This window comes from Anopheles ziemanni, chromosome 2 (assembly GCF_943734765.1).
Source record: "Anopheles ziemanni chromosome 2, idAnoZiCoDA_A2_x.2, whole genome shotgun sequence".
In the NCBI taxonomy this organism is placed as follows: domain Eukaryota; kingdom Metazoa; phylum Arthropoda; class Insecta; order Diptera; family Culicidae; genus Anopheles; species Anopheles ziemanni.
The window spans coordinates 51,455,248-51,472,165 of NC_080705.1; the positions used below are offsets into that span (position 1 = coordinate 51,455,248).

General features: G+C 43.0%; 1 pseudogene; it reads right to left on the minus strand.

The window, feature by feature from the left end:
* Positions 1–4,857: 4,857 nt before the first annotated feature.
* Positions 4,858–16,918, minus strand: part of LOC131293816 (putative nuclease HARBI1) — a 51,625-nt pseudogene continuing 39,564 nt past the window's right edge.

Sequence of the window (16,918 nt, forward strand, 5' to 3'; positions counted from 1 at the left end):
ACATTGTGGCTATGAACTGTATTTTCACATTCAGGTGGTCCCCTAGATGTACCCAGCGGACCCCTTAAATCTGCAGTCTTCTTTTTTGTCCTTTTTATCACAAATTTGTTGAAGAAAACAATAACAAATATTGAAATAAATGTGGCGAAATCCAGTTTAGAAGACGTAACTTGGAAACTGACTGTACCACAATCTTCGTATACAAACTAAAAATCAAGTGTATACACGAATGTGGTAGAAAGAATATGAATAAATTTTTCTTAATGGAGCTCCCTATTTTTATGCTGGCGATCGTTATCCTTCCACAGGCAAGGGTAGGTTTTGACCAGCTCTATGAGGCTCAAAATGTCCTCGGTGTCTTGAGTTGGCTGCAGTATACAATTAAGTATTAGTTTTGTTAGTAATTAGGTGTATAAGTTGAAAATGTCCAGTTGGAGTATTTGTTACGTTTTTACCGGCTCAAGCGGGTACTACTTTCAATTAATAACATTTCCAAAAGTTAACAACATAACATAACTAAAGTTTTCGCGGAAACGGTATTAATATTCCGTAAAAAACTGAAACTTTTCAACGTATACACCAGAGTAGTTTTGTGTTGTGATTAAATCATGTATCAATTGTTTAACTTACGTTTTTTTTGTACCGTTTTGATTGATCCATTTTCACAAGTATTGTAAACTTTGTTTACTAACATGCTCGCGATCGATGGCAAAGTGACAGTCGGGGGGGTTCGAAATTGGACGGATAGGATCGCGCGAAATGAGTCCAACAGAAAGAGCGAAAGAAAGCCATAAAAAAGGTGTCGCAAGAAAACATCGCTTCTATTCTGTTGGAAAAGGCGACAAGAGACAGTTTAATTTTTGTAACGCCGCATAGCACGATTTCGATTAATAAATAAAGTTACGAGGAATTTTGCTTAAATTAAAACTTTTCCAACAAGTATATTTAAACTAATAATCCACAGCTTTTTACCCAATAAGTATCGACAGGTACACGATATTGACATATTGCATGAAACGTTTGTAATCACATTAGATTCAGAGCATGCTGCGTACCGTCAATATATTAATATGTATTTGATTTCCATGTTCAATTTGTCCGAATTCAGTCTCGAAATAATAAAAAAAAGTATTTAAAACTTGTGAATAACGTAAGATTTTCCTCAAATCTTTCAATGGTTTTTATTAATAACACATAACATCGATTGGTTCTTTTTTTTACGCTTCACGATCATCCTCTAACGATGCAGTTTCACTGTGGACACTTGCCAAATTTTGCCATTCCAAAACCATTTAAACAAACCGCCATTTGTGATCGCCAAAAACATTCTACGAGCTGCTACAGCTTTACAACACAAGACAAATAACAGATCATAAATAACATTTTGGAACCTTTGTAGGAAACATTTTATTCATTGCAATATTATGTATAAATATTATTTGCGCCCACCGTAACAGAAGACCACGTTATCACCATGGTCTCGACGTGTTTGTCGTTGAAAAGGGAAGAAATTACGGTACGAAGGCTCGTGAAACGGGACACTGACACTAACACGCTGCACTTTATTTCTTTCAAAGTCGCGAATTTATCTTCCGGGAACATCAGCCTCCCGCGGCCACGGTCTCGCTCGAAGATACCTTATCGAGTAATTTACCTGCTGTACCGGGATCGGGCTCGCTGTCCGCGTGTTCTTCCACTCACCCCGACCCCGTTACTCCCTCCCCAATCGTGGTCACTACGCTGCCCGCTGTCCCCTCTGCCAACTGTCCCACCGACTCCGCTGTCGCCTCTACGAGTGGCGTATCCCGGAGGAACCAAATGCGAACACCACCTGAAAGTCTAGCGGCTCTCAAGAAGAGAATTCGAGCGGATCACGCCAGGACTGAGACTGCCACACGTTCACCTGCTACCGATCCTGTTCCTGAATAGCGATCAACTACACGCACTCACTGTCCCGCGTCTGTTTGCGTAATGCCAGCCTCTCCTACTATCCGGACCCTGCCCTGACCCCAGCCGGATGATCGAGCTTCACTGAATGTATATTACCAGAACGTACGGGGTCTGCGCACGAAGCTAACCGTGCTGACCGAGGCGTAAACGACGAAATTCATTTCCGGTGTGCAAGCAAAAGCCGTACGTAGAACATTCTCACACACAAACTCTAGTCAAAACACGTCCCCGCTCATTTTTTTGCTGCTTCTGTTCAAGCTCTAGCCAAGACGGGTTTCATGATTCTTGAAGATTCGTGAACCGTTGAGATTTTTTGGATACGAATCGAGTGTTTGAACCAGGGAGGGTGTGAAAAGTTCTAGAGTAAAGCGCGCTACCGGTTAGGCTATTTGATAGTGGATTCCTCCCGCCGTTAAAACTGCAACATACACACTGGAGAGCGGGCGTGCGGTTTTGCTTTCGCCTGTTCGCTTTTTTTTCTTTGCAGTCGCTGCAGCGTTTCGTTCGCAACAGCGTTTTATCGAAGCTCTGCATCGGTTTTGATTTACCCACCGATACGTCGTGCTTTTTGATCAGATGTTCGTTGACCATGTGAATCGAACTATTTCGGATTGACTACTTTATGATTTAATATTCATAAATCGATCAGGTATTTGACAAAATGGTGGGCATTGTTTTGTCATTTTGTGACGTGATACGAATTGTAAAAAAAAGTAATTTCCCGCTCATTCAAATAAGGTGATTAACTTTCCAGTGAATAACATGGATCTTGTAGCGACAAGTTCAAGTTATGTTTCTTACTCTGCGAAGCAAATGTATTTCATGTTAGATTTCTTATTGTCTGATCTGCGAGCAAACATTTTCCGCATCACGGTAAATTCAACAAATATTTTGAGAATTTATTTGGCTAGCACCGTGCATTGAAAACGTTGTAAACGGTTGTATTATCAGTTGGAAATCAATCAATTGATTTGAAAAATCGATAGCTGCCGTTGGCAAAGTTTTGAATCTAGAAAGTGAACTGCCGGATCGAACATTCGAGGACCGGGAGTGGAACCTGTAGCGGCGGTGTTGGGGCGAGGTGGGGAATCGGCAAACTTTAAAACGACAACAATTCTTCCATCTCCCCGCGGGAAACGGCACTCACCTCCCCTTAATTTCCACCCGTTTCACACTTCTTCCGCCATTTGTTTAACCCCTCTGGTCCACAAGCATGTATGCCGCATTCTTGTACTTCATGCACTTCCCCTTACTTCGCCTGTCCCGTCCACGATCTAACGCAGTAGGCAGCTACGCACACTATCTTCTCCTTTATTCCGAATTCCGCCTCCTGCTTCAAACAAAGTAGTTGAAGCTTAAGGTGTATCGAAAGCCAAGTTTTTTTACGTTTGGATTCTTGTCCACGTTTTTTAACCATGCAAATATTTTGTCGATAAAGTTTTTCTTCAGAAAACATTGAATAATCTAGATGCAAAATAAATAAAAATACATCCCAAATTTTTGTTGCAAGGATTTAGGCTATCCATTTGGCTAATAATAGCAAAGAATCTGATTCGCACGAATGGTTTTCACATTTCGGTTTGCTTCAACACTTACCACATAACCTTGAGTTCAACAACGTTGGTATAAGCTATCAAAACGTCATTACTGTGTTGTGCTGATGACTGTGTAATGTCGAAGGGTGTGCAAAAAAATGTACAGAAAAGTGTGTTTGTTGTTGAAATGTGGTAAGAAATCTACCAAAAAACCAAAATAGGTAAGTAAAATTCAGTAATCTTTAATACCTAACAGCAATCTTTAATACCTCCAGCAACACCTTGTACTACACTTACCATGAATGCTGGACCACAATTATAATTGCCTATTCAAGGCATTAACAAAATGTGTTTGCTTGTCTTTTCTTTTGTTTCAAGGTTCAGTACAACAACCTGATGTAAGCTTAGTGTTTCGTTTGTTTGATGACATTTCAGCTCCGGGCATTGGCTCGGGTAAGGGAGCATGGTTATAAGGGTATGGAAGGGGAGTCGGGAAGCTTTAAAAAGGGGAAAAAGTCACTCAACAACGCACACAACCAAACAAATTCCCTTAACAAAAATATTCATGTAAGGGGTGTGTTTAGGGCTTGTTAACGTAATTTTTTCCAGCAGGGCTTGCTTTACACGAGGCGCAAAACTCTGAAGATACAGGTGAAAATATCATTTTTTCTGTCGCTGTATTTCGCTTCGTGTAGACGTGCGTATTCGTGAGCCGATGCAGATGTCAGCGCGTTCAGTGTTGATTTGATTGTTTAACTGTAATGCTTAGTTTACACGAGGCGCAAAACTCTGAAAATACAGGCGCAAATATCATTTTTCGTGTGTTTTTTTTCACTTCGTGTAGACCAAGATAAATAAACTCTATACAAGGTAGCGGAATGTAGAGCATTTTGACGTCTAGACTGCATAAAATCGAAAAATAGCTTTTGACAGTATGCTGATACTCAAATTTGGCGGGAATCGTCCTTAGAAGATAAACAAACAACAACGCTTGAGAACCAAACAAACCAATTCTTCAATTGCTTTCATTTTGTTCGCATTTCGACCAAATGTGTCGATGTTTCACCTCACGTACCTTCTGGTTAATTGCATAGTTGTTTACATTCTATGCTTTTTATCAAACCACTACAAGCACACCGTTGCGATAACAGGCGATATGGATATCGCTCCAGCTAACGTCACTGATAAGCGACGCCGCCGAGAACAAAACCAACCGCTATCACCGAACGATGCACCACGATCAAAAACAAACTCTACCAAACACTAAACAGACACTTCGGACACATTTGCACAGTGAAAACAAACGTTAAATCTGCCCTCAACTGAACAAAAATATCCGAAAACGTAGAGCTACGCAAAAAACCGCCAACAGTCACTCACACTCATTAAGTGACCTGCCTGTTCCAGCAAGACATCGAAACCTGGTTTTCAGAATACCTATCGTCTGCTCAAGAATGATGCGCCCTGACGAGTGCCTTTTGTTGAAATTGGATTCCACAGATCCTTCCGTGGGGTCTCTATATGGCCTTACCAACCACGGCTCCGATGGATAACCTGCATCACCTGTAAACTTAAACAAATCGTCAAGAAATATAGCAACCGCTCAAGAACAAGGATTGTAAAATTCACCTAAAAGATTGTACATCTCGAAAGAAATTCCTTACAGTGCTCACCTTCCAAATATGTGCATCCTGATGGGATCCAGCAAATGCATCTACTGCTCATATACGCGATTTATGGTCGCACACCTATAAATAAAAAAAAATGAATACAATTACAAATTACAAATAGAACACTATAAGCAGCTTTTAAATTTTATACTCTCAATCATGGCGTTCATGCTACAATATGATTTCCTATTTAGGTGGAGCAGAGGACGATCTTTTGGTTTCTTAATTTTTATGTGCGTTCCATCTACACACATAACTATTTCCTCGATGCTGCTTTGTAAAAGGAAATGGTCCTTTGCTTCTCTCTGTTCTTGCTGGTTCATACGGATGTTTACCCAATCCGATACCAACGAATGAAGTGGGTTCAGGGTGCTGCGTAAAACTTTGTTCATAGTAGTCTGCGCCATCGCGACATGAACAACTTTTCCCACGCCATACTGGTATCTGCCAAATGCAAAGAAAGTCATGCAAGCTGCCAGCTTCTCCTGCTTTGATATCCCATGTGATCTTATGGGGTCAATTGTAGAGCCAAGTCCATCGAGTAAATCCATGAAAAAGGCATTCAATATCAGGAAGTTTTCCACAAATTTGTAATGAAATCAGTATATTTGAAGTGATCATCAAAACACACAACACACAACAATCTCTTATGCTGTATCGGTCAAAGCAAGAGGATCAGAATTATATCGAAGATTCATCCTATACTTTTTTAACTGCTGCTTTGCTTCATCTTCTCCAGAAATAGTATTTTGAAAAAACATTATTTCGCAACAAAGAATAATTTTATCGTAAACAGCAATTTAAACGTTCCGCCGTTCCTTCGGTTTTGTAAGTTGATATGTTGCCTGAGGGAGAAATGTGTATATACTTTTCCTTGTTATTAAAGTATTTATTTACCATTTGATTTTGCCAGTCCGAAGCGTTTGGGATCTTAACCTCAAATTATTCTCGTAGTCCACCGAGATTCTGGTACACCCTCGGGTTTAACTAGGGTTTTGTTTTCCATCGATCAAAATCTGATCGCTTCGGTGTTTGTGTGACAGTACACGCACGCGTCGCTTGGTACACACATGTGTATGACACACACGTATAGACCTTGTAAAAAGAAGCGCTGGCAAGAACCATTTGATTCTGGTTATGCCACACTATGGTGTGGCGACAACCGATCGCACCGTATGATTTGCTTGCTATTTCTTCGCGCAGCATTAAATATACATAGTCGCATGGAATTTCTTTGTGTTTTCTTCATAGTTATTCGTAACATTTTTAACATGCAATAAAGGTACAAAAATATGACCACAAAATGTTTGGTTTAAATTTCAAAATAAACTAGGCAACAAGGCACAGTGTACTGTCGGCACTATCAAAGAGACCAAAATGTGTTGTGCGGTTTCAGAGTGCAAGCGATTGATAATGTTCTCCAAAAAGTTGCATGTTTTTTGTGTAAAATGTGCTTTTTACGTTAAGAACATTCAAAACGAATGTGGATGCGGGGCAAAGAGCAATACAAATGATCAAAGCTGAAACTTTTCATTCATACATAGGCATGAAGCAATGTTCCTCATGAAGTAAATGTCCGGTATAGTCCCAGCTTAACTGGTAACTGTAATATGACCGGTTGGCTGCCAGCACCCTAGCGCGAATTTCATGTTGTTGTCGGTGTTGACCTTTGACCCAAGATAGGTGAAATTTTGGACGACTTCAAAAGTGCGTTCACCTACTTGTACGTCACCCCCGCGTAGGCTTTCGCCAGATTTTGGCAGAGCCGCTGATAGTGCCATCATCATCTTGGGTTTTCCCTCGTTTATCTGCAGTCCGAGCTTATTCGCCGCTTGCTCGATCCTTTGGTATGCTTCTGCTACATACGAGAGTCTTCTACCAATAATATCAATATCATCATCGTATGCGAGGATCTGGATTGACTTATAGAAGATGGTCCCCGAAGTTTCCATCTCCGAATCTCTGATGGCCCTCTCTAGCGCTAGGTTGAAGAGTATGCAGGCAAGCCCATCCCCTTGGCGCAGTATCTTGGTGGTAGCAAAGGAGCTTGAGAGTTTTTTATCCAACTTCCATCCTTTACAAAGATAGGTCATGCCAAAATCTGGTTAAAAATAATTGCACAGCTTACCCACATTCACTACCCTCAAGCCATTGCAAGTTTCTATGATTTTTTTAGATTTCGATGTCGTATCGCCTTTTTATTGTGTAACATTTGATTGTTTCATGAGATTACGTCTTTTGGAAGCTAGTAAAGATCTTATCAAAACCTATTTTTGTGTGCAAAATGGTTTCGTTTATTTAATGTTGGTAACACTGATATAAAAACATCACTGCTAGACAAAGATTACCGTTACTTTTTTTACGTTGTATTTCACCTTTGAACACAGACACAGATTAAAAAAAAGACAAATTTTCGTCGGCGATAAGAACAAAAGATTTGATCTGTATTAGTGATGAGCGGGTCGGAGCGATCCGTAAGCGACCCGGAGCGGTTCGGGTCGTATTCCCGATTCCAACGACTCCGGGTCGACCCGTGGGTGCAGCTGCCGATATGCGAGTTCGACCCGTTGGTTCGGGTCAAGCGTAAGTGCAACGACTCCGGTTTAACCAGTAGGTGCAGCTGTCCATATGCGAGTTCGACCCGTTGGTTCGGGTGGACCAGAACTCGTTGCACCTACGGGTCGGAATCGATTCTTCAAGGGACGGACTCATCACTAATCTGTATAATGACAGCAGATGTCGATTGTTTAAAAATTAACCTCCTACTTTTGGACATCTTTCACGCCTGAAGATAAAACTCGAAAAGAATTCCTTATTTACTAATATAAAATAGCGAACGAGAATCCCAAACGCCAATCACCTCGCAATAATTGGCGTTAGAGATCATTGATTCAATCAATGCGATAATCATTGTATCGCTGAGATATATTTATATTAAAGTTTTGAATATTGATAATATTTGAATATATACATAGTGTCGAACATGTGTTTGTTTGCTATACATTCGTTACGATACATTTATCCACTCGACGGTACAAGTTGCCCGTTTCACGCGCACGTTTTAAGTTGGACATGATTCACTTACTTACCTTACTTGAACTTTTTTGTTACTTGGCGACCTTGTGAAACAGATGTACCACATTCGTTTCTACAATAAACAGAGCGAACCACATTGGTTTATGCTCTCCATCTTTCACTTTCGATTGTTGCGCTTGCGGTTTTAATTATTATTATTATTTTTATTAAAATTTGTTTGTCATGTAGGCTATTCAAAGTCCATAACTTAAACCTTACAGACAGAACATGAGAACACAGACGACGAAAATGAGGAAATGAGTACAGGTAAGTGATAGAGGAAATATGTTGAGGATTAGGAAATGGTGGACAAGAAACGAGGACGAAAACTGACAGAGGGTATGTTGTGGTCAAACAAGTGACCAACGGTGAAGTCAGACAGCGCTCGCACCCAAGGGTAGTTCTGAGCAAATAGAGACCGGGTAGTCGGCATGTGGAGTGGAGGGCGGACACGTAGCCTATAGGATGGGACGTAGAAAGGGATGGCTGCAAGAAGGGTAGAAGAGTCAATGTTGCCATTGAGGATGTTGGCGATCAGCATAGAGCGTGCATGGCTGTGACGGTCCTTCACGCTAACCAGCCCCAGCAGACGTCACCGGACCGGATAGGGAGGCAGGGTGGCAGAGGGGTCATTCAAGAATCGCCGGACGGCAAGACGCGTGAATTTCCTCTGCACCCCCTCCAGTCTATCCATCGCGGTGTCGCCGGCAGGTGGCCAGATAACGCTAGCATAATCAATGATGGGTCATACCCAGCAACAGTACAGTGCCTTCAGGCATAGGGGGTCACAAATCTACGACGCCATGCGACTGATGAGTCCCAGCAGTTTGCTAGCGCGTTCGACGACTGAGTCCAGGTGGGCCCTGAAAGTCAGCCGATCGTCCAACCATACTCCAAGGTCCTTGACAACAGTCACGCTCGGAAGCGGCAGGCCGCTAAGACGGTAGTTGTGTAACAGTTTGTCGGGAGAACGACCAAGCGAGATTACACAACATTTATCCACGCAAAGAACAAGACCGTTCGCCACACACCAAGCCGAGAAAGCATTCGCAAAGTTTTGCAAGACCAGGACACAGGAAGGTAAAACTTGACATCATCGGCGTATATCAGACAACCCTCTGGGGGGAGGGTGGAGACGCAGTCAGAGATGAAAAGCGAGGAAAGGAGGGAACTCAGAACGCTCTCCTGAGGTACACCGGATTGGCCGATGAGCGGATCGGAGAGGGACCCCTCGCCCCTGACCCTATACGTCCGATCTGTAAGGAAGGAGCCAGTGCAGAAACAGTGCAAGCAGTCAAATGCTGCCTTAAAGTCGGTGTAGATAACATCGACCAGCCCACCATATTCGGGTACAGATCGAGTACTAAAGACATTAGGTTGGTTACGGTGGAGCGTCTAGACATGAAGCCATATTGAAAGGATGGGATAACAGTGTTTACAAGAGGAGATATGGCAGAGTGGATGATAGATTCGAGGACTTTAGAGACTGCACAAAGGAGGGAAATGCCTCGATAGTTGGAAGCGGACGTGCGACATCCCCTCTTATGAACCGGGACCAGCCAAGCTGACGACCACAAGGCAGGGAAGCTCGATTTTGATTACATCGCGCGGGACATTCGCCACCCCCGACGAGAGAGACGCCGTGGATTGAGCTGGGTCGACAAAAAGACCGGCAAAATGCGCAGCAAACATGTTGCTGATCGCCTGTGGAGAGGATGCCGAGCGGTTGCCCAGGGACATGGTGGAAGGGATACGGGATTGGCCTCTGCGCTGGTTAACAACCCGCCAGAACGACCGAGGGTTGGTGTAAAGTCTCCCTTGGATGCGCCAGATGTGGGTCCTAAGACGCACGCGGTTGTAACTGCGATAGACGGACGCGGCGTATTTAAATACGCGCAGATGGTACTGGGATCGGGAGATGCGGTACGCGTGGAGCGTTCCGCAAAACTCATCATTTTTATGTCAAGGAATGTTATGAATGTACCTCACCACCTCGACGGCGTGGGTTCGAATCCCAACCGTGACCGGACCCTCCCCTGTACGAGAGGACTGACTATCCACGTACAACAGGGAAACAAGTCTCGTAAGCCCTTAACGGGGTAGGCATGACCGAGAGGTCGTTACGCCAAGAAGAAGAATGTTATGACTGTGGATAGTAAAATATTCGAAAATCGTGTAAGTTATTTTCAACTAAAATACAACATCATTCTCCAATTTTGCATCTGTTTCCGCTCAGCGTGATCCGCTGAGGTAAACGCAAAATGACAAGTCAATATGTGATATTCGATGCGAGGTTCGCTACGTTTATCGTTCCGACTACGTTGCTCAAAGAACGTTACTCTCGTGCTTGTTAACCACTTCAAAGCTCAAAGCATCCTTTTTTTAGATCAATAATTAAACTGTGTTAACTTAATAAAAATGCACAAACAAGTAATAACGTGTTTTTGAAGCATGTGCACTACGAATAAACGTCGCACAACGAAAATAGAAACGGACGACAAAAACTGCTCGTCGGGTTGGGGCGAAATTGTGAGGGGGTTTAAATCGCAGTGTAATATTATAATATACAAGATTACGCATGCGATTATAGGGTAGGTGAGCCAAAATTCTTTTTGACGGATTGACCAGCAGAATACCACCATTACGCTAGCGATTACGCTTCGTTTCCCATCCCCTTAATAGCAGTTATCGCTTTCGATTTCACTTTTGGCTGTATGCGTATTTGTATTGTATCTTGACCTAATCGACGAATCGACTTCCATCGGTATGGGTTTTTGCCGATCAGATCTAGCCTTTTGTTCGTAAGGAACATTTTTTGAGAATTGCTTATCACCGGCTTGGTTATAATTGCTATAAGTGGCACGAGGTTGGGCCGTTTTATTGTTTTCGTAGGTGTTTTGAACTTTACACAGAGCTGAATATGCGGATTCTGGGTTTGAAGCCTGTAAAAACGCAAAATCACTTTTACTAAGGCCGTTTGTAAATGCTGTCAAGCATTCTTTATCTATGTAGTCGCATATCGGTCCCCAACTATTTTTGTATAGGTCGTGTTCTTGCGCGACTTTTCTTTCGGGATATTTTTTGGTTGGCTTCAGCTGCGTATTATAATTACCCGGGTGATTTTTGGTGGAAGAGAGAGATTTTTTGTTGCCACTATCTTTTATAATATTTTTCTAGCTCCTTTTAGTTCCCCTTTTTATCATTACGGGTTCGGCCCCATAAATTAATTATGGCCGTAATTGCCATAATGGCTTATGCAATGTTTTGTTTACGTGCGTTTTGTTTATGTGTCAATTTCTGCCTGATCATCCTCCGCCCCCTTGACGCTCGTCAACAATTATTCTCCACGTGGTGATAAGCTTAGTTTGTTGCCTCCGGTAGCAAGGAAATTTTAGCGCTACATATTAGTAGCTGTGATATCACGTGAAAATTTTCTTTCATCAATCGTCAAGGGGGCTAAGTGCATGGGTGTTGTTCCGGAGGATCGGAGTTCGAATCTAGGCTGAGAAAAACTTGTTTGTTGACGGTTGGGAAATATTTTTTCATGATTTTTTTTAGATATTTAATGTAATTTTTCAAATCCGATAATAGTGCATGGGTGTTGTTCCGGAGGATCAGAGTTCAAATCTAGGCTAGGAAAAACTTTTTTGTTGACGGCTGTTAATTTTTTTTTCATGTTTTTTTTAGATATTTAATGTACTTTTTCAAATCCGATCATATTTTGATACATAGATTTCAAATCATCATAACCATTATTAAATTAAAAGCTTGGTAGTTCAATTTATTCACATAGCCATATATACCTGTATTTTCCCACTGCTATCCACTCGTACAACTGGTGTACTGGTAGTGGTGCTCGAGCATTGCATCAGAGGTTTGGTGTTCGAATCCCGATTGGGAAAATCTTTTATGGTATGAAATAAAATTTTTCTTCAAAATCTACGTCTGCCATTAAAGTAGCGATATTTCCTCACTATTTCTAACTTGTGCTATGGTTCCTCGGCAAGACTACGGCTTCGCTCTTGGTAAACCCGTGTTCGAGTCCCGTTTCCACTTAGAGTCAGGTTGTAAAAAGGCATGCTTCACGTGCACTGTAAAAATGTAGGGTTTATTGCCTCATCTCATCACGGGACATTGAAACTGAGATTTATAAAAGTAAAGACTACGCGTGAACTTCCGGCATTACGGTTCCGGCAATATATTTACACGTGAACTTCCGGCATCACGGTTGCCATGATATATTACGTAGTTCTCTTCACTTCACTTTCTAATGATAATATATCTACACGTGAACTTTCGGCATCACGGTTGCCATGATATATTATCTATCTCCTTCTATCACTTCGAATTAGCAGCCTCACTGCTGACTGTAGAATGCCTTTTACTCGTGGTGGAATTCACTGATCACTATGTACCTGTAGGAAACCCATCGTTCCTCCTTTTCGAGACTTTGTCCCGAAATAAAACACAAGTGTGGTTTCGTTTCTATAGTTGCCTAAACTGATCGAACTGTGCCTTTTGTCTATTCTTCACTATAACTTCTTTGCTGTTTGTAACTCCATCCTTGAACGGGGACGGAACTGAGCGTCGCGAACTGAGGCTTCTCCTCTACTGAGACTTCTATTGAACTGAGACTTGTTCGATCAGTCTTTGGCCCTTTATTTATAGTACAATTTCTTCCTTAAGTTCAACATTTCTTTTTGGATTTTTTCTAATGGGTTCCCACGGTTCATGTCTAAATTTCTAAGAATTTTGATAAAGAAAATAATATTGAATTTAACGCTTTCGTTTGTCTGAATTTTGATTGGTCGTTTATAGATTTGATATCGATTTACTGTCTGGCTTACTTCCTGTTTACTAAATTATGATTGGTTAGTTTGGTTAATATGATCCTACACGTGCCTATTGAACATGTTCATTTGCCTAATTTGGGGTTCATTATTTTACCTGAAAGTGTGGGAATCCATACATTGTATTTGATGTGTTTCTAAACGTTTTTTTTGCCCTTGAACTTAATATGTTGTTTATTGGCGCAATTGCATGTGCACCCGAAATCGTGAGAATTATCTCGCAGTGTCATATTGAGACGAGTCGTATGCTGCCTAAGGGCGTATGCACTTGAAAGCGTGGGAACACGCATTCCCAACTACGCATGCATTGCTTCGTTAACATTTGGTTTATTGCGCAAAGTTATTTTGGTGTTTTCGTGGTTGAATTTGTTAGCGGTAAACAATATCAGGTTACAATATGCGTACTTGCCTGTTTGGCTTTGATTGTGATTACGTTGCATCTTTGCGTTTTATCTTGCCTCTCAATTGTGTTGCATGCCGTATTGCATTCTACATTGTATTCTACTTAGAACTTGCTTGGAAGATTAATCTCTGCGATGGAGCTTGAAATGTTAATTGTTTCATTGTTGCTTATCTTAATCTGTACTTTTTGTAATTGCGCCTGCGTGTATGCTTGGTACAGCACAGAAATAATTAGACACTTATCAATGTTAAGATAAAATAGTATTTTAGTGAAGTGTTTAGTTTAGTTGTTCAGTTTAGTGAAGCTCCGAGTTCAACTAGTTCAGTTTTTATTATTTTTGTCAATTAATTCTGCACAGTATACAACCTAACTTTAGGGGTGCCCATGGCGCAGCGGTAGCGCGAGGAAACACCACACCACAGGTGTGGGATCGAATCTCGAGTCTGGCACCCTCCGGTATTACGAGCGGCTGACCACCGATCTATAATATACCGTCTTTCGGTCACACAAACTCTCTTCGGAGAGAGGCCTTGTCCCACTAGGGGATGTCGTGCCACATACAACTTAATCTACTATTCTCAATATTAAATTAGCCCCGTCTTTGATGGCATGCATTAACTCCATATCATTCAGCGGGTTTGCTCTTCCGACTTTTTCTTTCAATTTAGAAAATATGTTTTCTATTGGATTTAAGAAAGGTGAGTAAGGTGGTAGGTATTCGAGCCTAATGTTATTTTCTTCTGAGAACGTTTTAATGATTCCGGTTTTGTGGAAAGCCACATTTTCCATGATAATTATTGGCTCGCTGATATTGTGTGTTGCAAAATCTTGTTTCAGTTTATCTAAATAATTAAGAAACAAATGCTGATTGAATGCTCGATCTGCATATTCATAAGTAACTATTCCATTTCGGGATATAGTGCAACAGATGGTAATGTTGCGACTTCGGATTGATGGAACAACCTGTATTGCTGCACCTCGTGCGGCAAGGCGCTTTCTTTCCCAGAAGCCACAGAAGCCAAGAAGAACTTTCATTGTAATTTCAGGAACGCGTCAATTTATTCACGGGTTAAAAAAATTGCACTGCACTTGTTGGCGTTCTGAGAGCGAAAGAACGATCGCCCCCACTGCACTTGTTTTGCTTTTATTATGGACTAGCTCGAAGCCCCGGCGAAGCTCGGGCAGGAAAAATGTGACTGAAGTTTTTATTCTTGGTTCATTTTCTATGCTACATTTAGTTTGCCTACATACATATTAGTAGCTGTGATATCACGCGAAAATTTTCTTTCATCAATAGTCTAGGGGGCTAAGTGCATGGGTGTTGTTCCGGAGGATCGGAGTTCGAATCTAGGCTGAGAAAAACTTTTTTGTTGACGGTTGGGAAATATTTTTTCATGATTTTTTTTAGATATTTAATGTACTTTTTCAAATCCGATCATATTTTGATACATAGATTTCAAATTATCATAACCATTATTAAATTTAAAGCTTGGTAGATCAATTTATTCACATAGCCATATATACCTGTATTTTCCCTATGGAATCCATTCGTACAACTGGTGTACTGGTAGTGGTGCTCGAGCATTGCATCAGAGGTTTGGTGTTCGAATCCCGATTGGGGAAATCTTTTATGGTACGAAATAAAATTTTTCTTCAAAATCTACGTTTGCTATTCAAGTAGCGATATTTCCTCACCATTTCTAACTTGTGCTATGGTTCCTCGGCAAGACTACGGCTTCGCTCTTGGTAAACCCGTGTTCGAGTCCCGTTTCCACTTAGAGTCAGATTGTAAAAAGGCATGCTTCACGTGCACTGTAAAATTGTAGGGTTAATTGCCTCATCTCATCACGGGACTTTGAAACTGAGATTTATAAAAGTAAAGATTTCCAGGCCTTGTCAATCTGTCCACCGGCGCTCCAGTTATTTGTGCGGATTTATTTTTGGTCGTTCGATTTCCATTATACGGCATTTAGCGAAAAACAATAGTACAGGTCTGAAACTTTCACAACTTCATTATTACTAGTTAATAATACTATTAAAAATATTAGTTTCCGGCTGACGCCACTTTTTTTTTTTTGTGGCGGTGCCACAGTAGCGCGCTTTCTTTGGCTCAAAATCAACAACAAAAAAAGAAAAGAAATCTTCAAAAGATCGGGGGCTGCCCGTGACCGCGAGGTATTGGTCATTGGTTGGGGCCTGGCTCTATGAGTCGAGCATACGCCTGAAAGCCGCTTGGACTTTTGCAAAGCCCTTGCGCGTAACAGGTACTGTCCGACAGCGTCGGCTGCGCACCATCCGTGCCGTGGGGCACCTACGGCACGACCTGCCACTGTTTAGCGACCCGATGTGGTGGCCTCCGAAACCGCCGCCTCCTCGGCCGCCGTCATAGGACTACGGCATAGGACTACGGCTAGTCGGTCGTCGCCTCCCGTGGAGCATGGGAACTTCGGCTCCTGTGACGAGTGGGGATGCTGTCCTCCACAACCCCGTTCCCTGGTCGTCTGCGGCTTCGGCTTCGGGCCTCGTGGTGGTCGCGAGGATGCGTGCTGCTGTTGCCAACGTCATCAACTGCAGGCGCTGTTGGCGGGTGACTCCGTACTGCGGCTTCGCTGGTTCTACTCTTAGGTCGCTGCTGCCTCCTGCTGCTGCGGGTGCGGCCTAATGGATCGGTGCGAGCTGGGGCACTGGTGGCGATGGTGGTATCTGCAGCCTGGCTTCTGCGACTCCTAGGACCATGGCTGGTGCTGCTGCCAATATCTGCTCTCCGATTTCTCCTGCTACTTCGGGTGTAGCCAAGTGGATCAGTCCGAGCATGGAGGCTACTGATACCGTCGGAATCAGTATCCGCCGCTGTCGAGTTGGTTGCCTCCAGCTCAGCTACTGCTCGTCGCTCCCTGGCACGGCGGGCGCGCTCCTCATTCCACTCTCGCTGGAGCACCTGCGTAATCCGTCGCACCACTTCGGTTATACGGCTCCACTCCTCTTGTCCGCGGAGGAGGTGCCCCTGAAGGGTGTCCGGTGTTACGGGCACTTTCTCCCCTAGCTGAGTGAATACCTCGCGAATGTCGTCAAATCGGGGGCAACGGAAGATGGCATGCTCGGGCGTCTCCTCCGTTCCGGGGCACCAACCGCAGACAGGGGACGTGGTCCGTCCTATTGAGGTGAGCCCTGAAAAAGCCGTGGCCTGAGAGGAGCTGGCAAAGGTGGAAGCTCACTTTGCCATGCGTCCTGTCCAGCCAGGCAGCGATGTCGGGGATCAGGCGATGCGTCCAGCGTGTCGTCGAGGTAATCTTGGCGACCTGCGCGTCTGCATCCCATTGCAACCTGCCACGAGCGGATGGTTGCAGCTCGCTCCTCTTCCCGGATTTGCTTGGCGCTGGTGTCGCGTGCTCCTGCATGCTGGCGCTCGTAGCACTTGGCGTCCTCCTTGGCAAG